Raw genomic sequence first — 8,077 nt, 5'->3', positions numbered from 1 at the left:
AGGAAGGCCCAAAGACACAAGATAAGTAGGACAGACTCCTGTTTAATGGTTCTGCTGCCCTCCTCCCAACTCCTTTTAGGTGAAAAATAAAGAAATTGGAGAACACACGAGTGACACCCAACCTGGCCCCACTCTCTTCTAAGCCAGGGCACCTACAGGCGGGCGTGGTTCCCAAAGTTCACATTCCTTCTCTGCACACCTGAGATTCCAGCACACACGCAATGAGGATCAAGAGAGCCAGGTGCTCAGGGACAGACGACAGACGGAGGGGATGGCTGCCTCAGGGCACACGTGGAGCAGCGGCTAATGAAGGCCCCCCAGGGAGTTCCACCCTCCAGGAAGCCGGCAGGGGCTTTCGAGCCACATCGAAGCCCTGTCCCTTCACCTCCGTGTTGTTCCAACAAACTGAGTTCATTGACTTTGGGGAAAGATGCTTGATCACGGCTGACTCAGACCCTGGCTTAGACGGAGGGTTATGTGAATTGAGTCATCCTAGGTGGGGCCAAGGGTGTTTTTTTATTTTCCCCACTGTTACCAATTTTTAGAACTACGTGAATTCCTCAAATACTATGCACGAAACCACAGGGCAGGGTTTTAGAAACGAATTGCAGGCTTATTTAAATGGGAAGAAATTTCACATTTGAAATGGAAGAACACACAATTTCTGGTAAATTTGTATGAAAAGAGGGATGAGATGGAAAGAATTCTTCTTAAGGGAACCAAGAAGGCTGCAACGCCATCAGGTGCTTCTGGATCAAGTTAAAATCCGCCAAGCGTGCAGATGGTGACACTGGACGGATGTGCGGGCTCATTTGATAACCATCCCTCAAGACTCTCCTGTGGGTACAGGGCGCTCCCAGCATTATCCACGCCTGTGTATCCCCAGCGTGCTCTCAAATCCTCAACTGTCAAACATGGGAGGAAGACCGGAAAAGAAGGCATTCGGGCAGGGGGAAATGGGAGCCAGCCCTGCCTGAAGGGACCAGCCTGCCAGGCTGTGTGTTACTGAACAAAATTCATGTGCCCTGCTCACAGTGAGGCCTAAAAGCAGAAACTTCAGAGCTTGGAACTGAGAAATGTTGATTGCAGGGCCATGCCAGGAGTGGCTGGTGCTCCCCAAACTGGAACTCCCCAAAGGATTTCAGCAAAGCATTTTAAAGGCAGTGTAACGGAGGAGCTTGGTTAATTGTTGCAGACGTCTTGGGGTCAGGATCCTTTGTTTTTGCAGCTGCCCACATAGGTCAGGTCACACGTTCCCGCATGCCTCCAAGACATATTTCATTCTCTGTTCTGCAACTTTTTATCTCTGTATAAATGAAAAAGTGCTGTATTCTTAATGGTCAGAGTCGTGAGAATGGGCTACTCTGTATATTTCAGACTATGGGCAACATTCCTTTACAAAGTATGCAAAGGCAGCGTGGCTAAGCAAAGGCAACAGAGCACAAAGGTTGAAGTAAAATGAACAGCTCTAACATGGAGTCGGATTTGTTCTTCCCTGTCACAGGCTCAGGAAGGGCCGTCACAACACCGTCTTAACTAACTCGCACAGCACACTTTGACATGGACTCTGGCGCGGAATATTCTGGAGGAGAGGAAGAAGGCTCGGAGAAGCTGTCACTTGTCCAGAGCAAGAGCTTGGATCTAGGTGTTTCTGATGTTGCCATCTCTGAATCAGAGTGCCCTGGGTAGGCTGCCGCAAACAGTCGGTGGGCAGAGGAAGCCGGCCTTGGGGGCTGGGCGGTACTTGCTTCCAGAGCCAGGCTGGTCCATCCCAGGGAAATGGGATTCAGAGTCTGGCTCACTGAGATGCTGGCTCACAGATCCGAGTCGCGAGATCCAGGAAGACGGGTCGGTGGGTGGCATTTGGCCCCTCCCGATGTCGGGACATTTGGAGAAACACATGCAAGGTGGGGTGAAGCAGCCGTCATCAGGCCCAGAGCCAGACCTGAGCCCCGTGAGGGTTTTCTCCTCAGACTCGGCCGCCTCCTTGGAGCTGAGTTAAAGTCCAAACGGGTCTGCTCTGGCCGCATGCTCCCTCACGGAGGGACCGCCCAGAAGAGCAGTCGTCTCGTGCGAGGGCGTGTCAGTGAGCCAGCCTCCGTCAGGTCTCCTGTGCTGCCAGGCTCGGTGTGCGCCGTGGAGACGCAGGGGGCAGAGGGGCCTCTCCGGTGCCCCTCTCTTGGAATACGCTTGCGGGAGATGCCAGCCGCAGAGGAACGTACCAAACACACCCTCTGCCAAGCCCTCAACGTGATGGGCATTTTCTAGATCAAGGAACCCAAAGCCGGCCCTGTGCCTAAGCCAGCATCTGCCCCCAGAAACGGCCCTCTGCTGACGGCAGCTGTGATTCGTGATGAGAAAGCAGCAGAGCACTGGCCAGCCCTCAACACGAAGGGGACCTTCACGAAGTCTCAGGGCCTCTGACTGGCCTCCTAAAACAATCGCCGAGTTCTGGCATGTCAGGAGTTTACACCAAAAACAACGTGATGGGAGTGCCCGGCCTGCAGGGGCACGGGGCCTCCGTGGCAGGGATCCCGCTCCTAAGAAGGAGCCTTCTATCCACGTGTGATTGATCTTATTTGTATGAACTGTGAGGAAAGGCACTGAATCGCCAGTTTAACAACCTTCAAGTGACCTTAGAAGACCCCACCCAGCTCTCAGAAAGAGAAAAAAGGGGAAATGGAAGAAAAAGTAATAATTTGTGCACTTTGCTTAGTTTTCAACCCACCTCTTCGTCTTTCCTTCCCTTTGAAAGGACCCCCGAAGGCCCAATGTGCTATTCTCGGATAGTACTCCTGGCCCGCAATCCTGTTTGGCCTCTGGATAACTTCTGACTTTGGAAAACTCTGGAAAATCAATCCATATTTCATCGGGTGTATCTGCTCTTGAAACCCAAGACTCAAGAACGTAGGCCCAAGCCCAGCGCTCAGCAAAAAGGGAAGAGGAGACGGAATTCTTGTGCAAGTGGTTGGGGTTCCTGGCAGCGCAGGGGTTTGCTCTGGGCAGCTGGGCTTTCTCAGAAAGCCCGCCGGGTCCCCGCAGCACTCTGTCTGGACCGATTCCCTTTGCTGACGGCAGCCCATGGAGGTGGCCTCAGAGCCAGCCAGCTTTAGGTTCCCACTCAGGCTTCCTCCCTTTACGGGCCATGTGTGGGCTTCTTTCTGCATGAATCACGCTCCCTCTAATGCCTGGATCGGGGCTCAAGGGAAGGACGTTCACGATGGGTTCTCGGATGGGACCTTTCTCCCTCTCGCTCCAAATCAGAGACTCAAACCTCCACCCGTGCGGGGCTCTGCTGGGGACCTGGTCGCTGCCCGGTCCACCATCTCTGGGGGCTGCTCCTAGAAGAGCATTGCTGGAGCTTGAGCAAACCCTCCAAAGGCGCCTTCTTTTTTGCACCAAGAATGCGGGAGGTTTTTATTTCAATTGTGTGAGCCTCATACTTCTTTATACATCAAAGAACATGGAGACATTTCTTCTTTCACACAGAGAAAGGAACATCCTTATACTATCTTAGTATCTTAGTTTTCAGGTCTCTGAGCAGGAAACCATTGGACAATGGAGGAGACCGAGTCCAAGTTCACCTGCTAAGAGGAGCACCATTGCCTCCAGGGCCCCCTCGGTTATCACGTCTGAGTGGATCTAGAGGCCCTGGCACGGGAGACCATTGTTTAATGGGTTCAAAGCAGTCACGTTTCTGCTTTCACTCTTTGTTACTGCTTTTGCCACAGCCCTGTGAGAGCAGAAGGTAGTGTGAAAAGCGTGGGGCTTAGTATGAAAAGTTCTGACTCCAATAAAATTTAATGTAGAAAGTAAATAAATAAATACATTTTTAAAAAAAGAAAATATGGCAGGAAGCCTGCATAAGGAAGGAAGGGAAAAGAAAGAAAGAAAGAAAGAAAGAAAGAGAGAGAGAGAGAGAGAGAGAGAGAGAGAAAGAGAGAAAGAGAGAAAGAAAGAAAGAAAGAAAGAAAGAAAGAAAGAAAGAAAGAAAGAAAGAAAGAAAGAAAGAAAGAAAGAAAGAAAGAGGGAGGGAGGGAGGAAGAAAAGAAAAAAGAAAAGAAAGGGAAGGGAAGGAAGAAAGAAAAGCTCTGACCCTTCCACTCATTCATCTGTTTATTGAACAGCCCTGCACCAAGCAGCTGGTGAAGAGCCAGCTCAGTGCTGGGCACTAGGTGTGCAGAGACACTCTGGTTCCTGGTCCAGGGTGTTCACATCTGGCTGTGGACACAAAGGATGAAGGGAGGCAGGTCCAAGCAATGCAGGAGCCCAGAGGGACCGTAACTTCTGCTGACCACACTGACCCTGTCTTGGGTGCATACATTTATCAGACGTTATGTCCTACAGTAAAAAAAAAAAAAACCACTTTCTTGGACTTACTCTTTAAAACAAGCCTATGAGAAAGATACCACCCATCTCCCCATGTCATAGTCATCAAAGCTGAAGCTCTGAGATGTTGTGTAACGTTCCCAGAGTCACACAGTGACTAATGGAGGGTAAAACCCAGACCTGCTAGACCCCAAAGCCCTAGTTCTTGGCACGGTTCTCATGCTGTTTGTTTCCCCTTCTCCCTGAGTTGCCACCCACACCCCTTTCTGGGTTGTCTGCTAATTAAAACCCCTGAGGCACCGTGATAGTGGGGGCAGGGAAGTAAAATAATTCATAGATGCAAAGTATCATTAATGAACTCCTGATCTCTACACAAGGAAGCCTTTGGTGAGCTAAGCAAGATTTTCTTGCATTTTAACAGCCCTGAACTTAATTTCAGGCTGAGATATGGTCACTTATTAAACATGACTTGTTTGGCTGACTTTCAGATTCTTTTGTGCAGCCATGCTTAACCACGTGAGGTCCATCAGAGCCACAGAGTCCTGCCCGGCCCGTTGCCCACTCCTCACGAAGCCCACCCAGCCAGGTGCTATTGCTCCTGTTCTACTGTAATCATCCACTAGGTGAGACTCAGTTCCATGAGAGTAGGACAGCCCTGTTTTTGCAGATCCTTTGTCTCATGCAGGATGGTTTCAGCGTGAGATTTGAGGTGGCCAAGCCCACTGGCCCCACACACTTCCTCTGGCTGATCACTTTCACCTTAGGGGACGTGGGTAGAGGTCTAATTTCCTCTGCCCACCCCACCCCCGCCATTACTAGAGGTACACATGGATTGGCCCTAATCCGTGACCTCAGGCTCCTTCTGAAGTGGTTCTAAAGGGGTCCATGCACTTCTCGGATGTCTCCTCCAACTTGATCTTTCTAGCTGATGGGAACGCATTTCCCAGGGTGGGTAGAGATGCCCTGGAAGCCCTTGCCTGGCTATTGTGCGAGCCGGGGATGCGTAAACATTTCTGGAGGAGACGGTCTTCTCCCCCTGCTTCCCAAAGGGAGAGTGACTGACTTAGCGGTTCAGTCTCAGCACCGTCTCCTAATTTTGGTGCAATCTCACAATCCCAGTGCAAGCCACTCAGGTCAAGTTACTTTCCCAGCAGCCAAGGGCTTTCTCTCTGGCCCTTGAAAGACATGATGTGCTCCATCTGAGTCTCTCCTGAGACAGTGTTTTGCAAGATGTTCACTCTCAGATTGGGTCTTAGACAGCCTCACACCACCCCTGACCTCTCCTCTCTGCCTCGGGGATGCTGAGACTTAAAATGAGACAAAGAAAAATTGGATGGGCTCTGAAGCCACTAAAATGCTTCTCTGGTCGTATAACCTGCTGGTCATCAGAAGGACCTGGGAGGTGTTAAGAAGTGTGGAGGGTGGGGTCCACCCTGGAATTCCTAAACCAAAGCACCCATGGGTGGACCCCAGGAGTTGTTTTTGTTTCAGATCTTCCCAGGGAGTCTCCTTGTTGCAGGGCTAGAAACCCTGCTGCGTTGCATGTGAGACCTGCAGGTGAAACCAGCTCCAGGGCCCAAGCTTTGGATATGCCAGGATGCAGGTGCCCTTCCCACCTTGCAAGGTGGCTCTTCCCAAGCCTGTGTGACTACAGAACCCCCTTTTCTCAGGGAGCATAGGGGCTCTGGCTGGGCTGGGCACCCCTGGAGAGAGGCTGCTGGGACACTGAGTGCTAGCCTTCCCTTCACACCCCCACGCTCATGCTAGATCCTGTGTCGGCAGAGCCAGCCAACGCTGCCTGCCCCTTAACTGGGCTGCAATCCGCTTCCCCAAGGACAAGCCTTCAAACCTCAACCAAGACACTTGCCCTGGTTGTGTCTCTTTCTTCTCGGCAAAACAAGTGCTGGCCTGAACCCCAGAGCCTGGCCTCTGAGAGGCAGAGTCTGTAATCTGCCAGCCAAGAGCCTGGGGCCTTGGGGTTTGGTCCCAAAAAGGGCGATGACGAGGCTGACCTCCTCATGATTTGTTTCACCCAACAGGGACTCAAACCGGGAAGATAAATGGGCAGTGTCCCCACCATAACTGAGCCTGAGCAGCCCAGAAATGACAGATTGATTAAGTCACCCTCCAGGCAGGCTACCAGTGACCACACCTAATTACTCACTGACCACTGTGGCCTGACCGATGGAATTCCACACCCGTGAGTCACCCACCCTCCTTAGCCTCTGGGCTGTGTTTCCTTCTCCAGCCTGCTTGCCAGTGGCCGCCCTACAGAACTGGTACCTTCTGTGAATACCATGTCCTCCGGTCACCATCGGGCAGGAGGTTAACCCCGGAGCGCTAGAGAGGAGCTATTTTGGTCTCAGGAGTCTCCCTGGGCAGCATCAGACATACGGCAGAGTTCCACCCATGCAAGTGACAAGTATTGGCATTTACTAAAATGCAGAAAAGAAAACTATCAAGTGCAAGGGCGTGGGAGTGATGGGTGGGAATCGAATGTCCTTGGTGGGAGACTTTGTCAAGTTCAAGGAAAGGACTCCTTGGTTCACAGTCCGGCCAGGAACAAGGAGCCCCTGGCCTTGGGTTGAGTAGAGAAAAGGTGGTACATGGGTCTTGGTAAATGTCACCAAAGGTGCTGAAGAGCCATTAGAGGAACTGGAGGCCGCCCGGAGATTGGCATGGTGGTCTGAGGAGGGGGACGGGGTGGAGGTGGGTTCCTCGAGCCAAGGCCAAGGCTCCCTGGGAGGAGGGGCTGTGACCGGGCACCTCCAGGGGAATCAGGATCGCAGAGATGATGTAGCCGAGGTTGGAGACACTGACCAGAGCAGAGTGAGGGAGGAAGGGACAGCCTGTCCTCCCCTCCGCCCACCCTCCCTCTGGGCCCATTCCCTGGCCCAGGAGGTCCAGAAGCTGGGGAGCAGGGGTCCCTGGAGGTGCAGGACATTTGGAAGAAGGACTCTGACATTTGTGTGAAGTGTGAGCTGGATGGACAGAGATCAAGTAAGGGACCAGGCGACAGACGGAACCCAGAAAATGTTTGAATTGAGGTGACGGCCCTGATGGGGGTGGCTACAGATGGTGAGGGAAGACAAACCCCAAAGACAGCTTGAACTTGAACTTCCCGTGTGACACTGCAGGTGGACTGCGGTGACTCAGCCCAGAGCACCCCGTCTCAGTCAGGGTCCAATCAGAAGAAATGTGAGCAGGGAAGGTTTTGCATTTCAGAATCATACATTATAACAAGGAATATCTGGCACGTGTTCCCCAAACCTTACTACGAGGACAAGTAAAAAGAAATAGAAATACCCACGTGCCTATGGTATACACATGTGTATCAAAACGCATTCACTCTTATTACTCACTCATCATTTACTTTCCGTTTCCCAAACTGTAAAGAAATCAGAGGGCCTGCAGAGGGAGAGATCAGTAACAAACAAGCCTATTTTTTCCATAAATTCCAAAAAGCCTAAGAAATTTGAGCCCCCAGGTACCAAGGACAGGGTGGGCGTGGCCCAGTGGGGTGCTGGGCTACTGCCAGCCCAGACCCGTTTGCAAGAACCAAGTGCAGGAATCCCACTGTGGTGCAGCAGAAACGAATCCAGCTAGTGTCCTTGAGGATGCAGGTTCCATCCCTGGCCTCGCTCAGTGGGTCAGGGATCCAGCGTGGCCAGGGAGCTGTGGTGTCGGTCACAGATGCGGCTCAGACCCTGCGTTGCTGTGGCTGGGATATAGGCCGGCGGCTACAGCT

This window comes from Sus scrofa, chromosome 15, assembly GCF_054392235.1.
Source record: "Sus scrofa isolate SSC_HxYL_T2T_F1_AM1 chromosome 15, Sscrofa_HxYL_maternal_Yorkshire_Landrace_v2.0, whole genome shotgun sequence".
NCBI lineage: Eukaryota > Metazoa > Chordata > Mammalia > Artiodactyla > Suidae > Sus > Sus scrofa.
The sequence above is the reverse complement of the archived record's forward strand: the minus strand, read 5'-3'. Positions refer to the sequence as shown.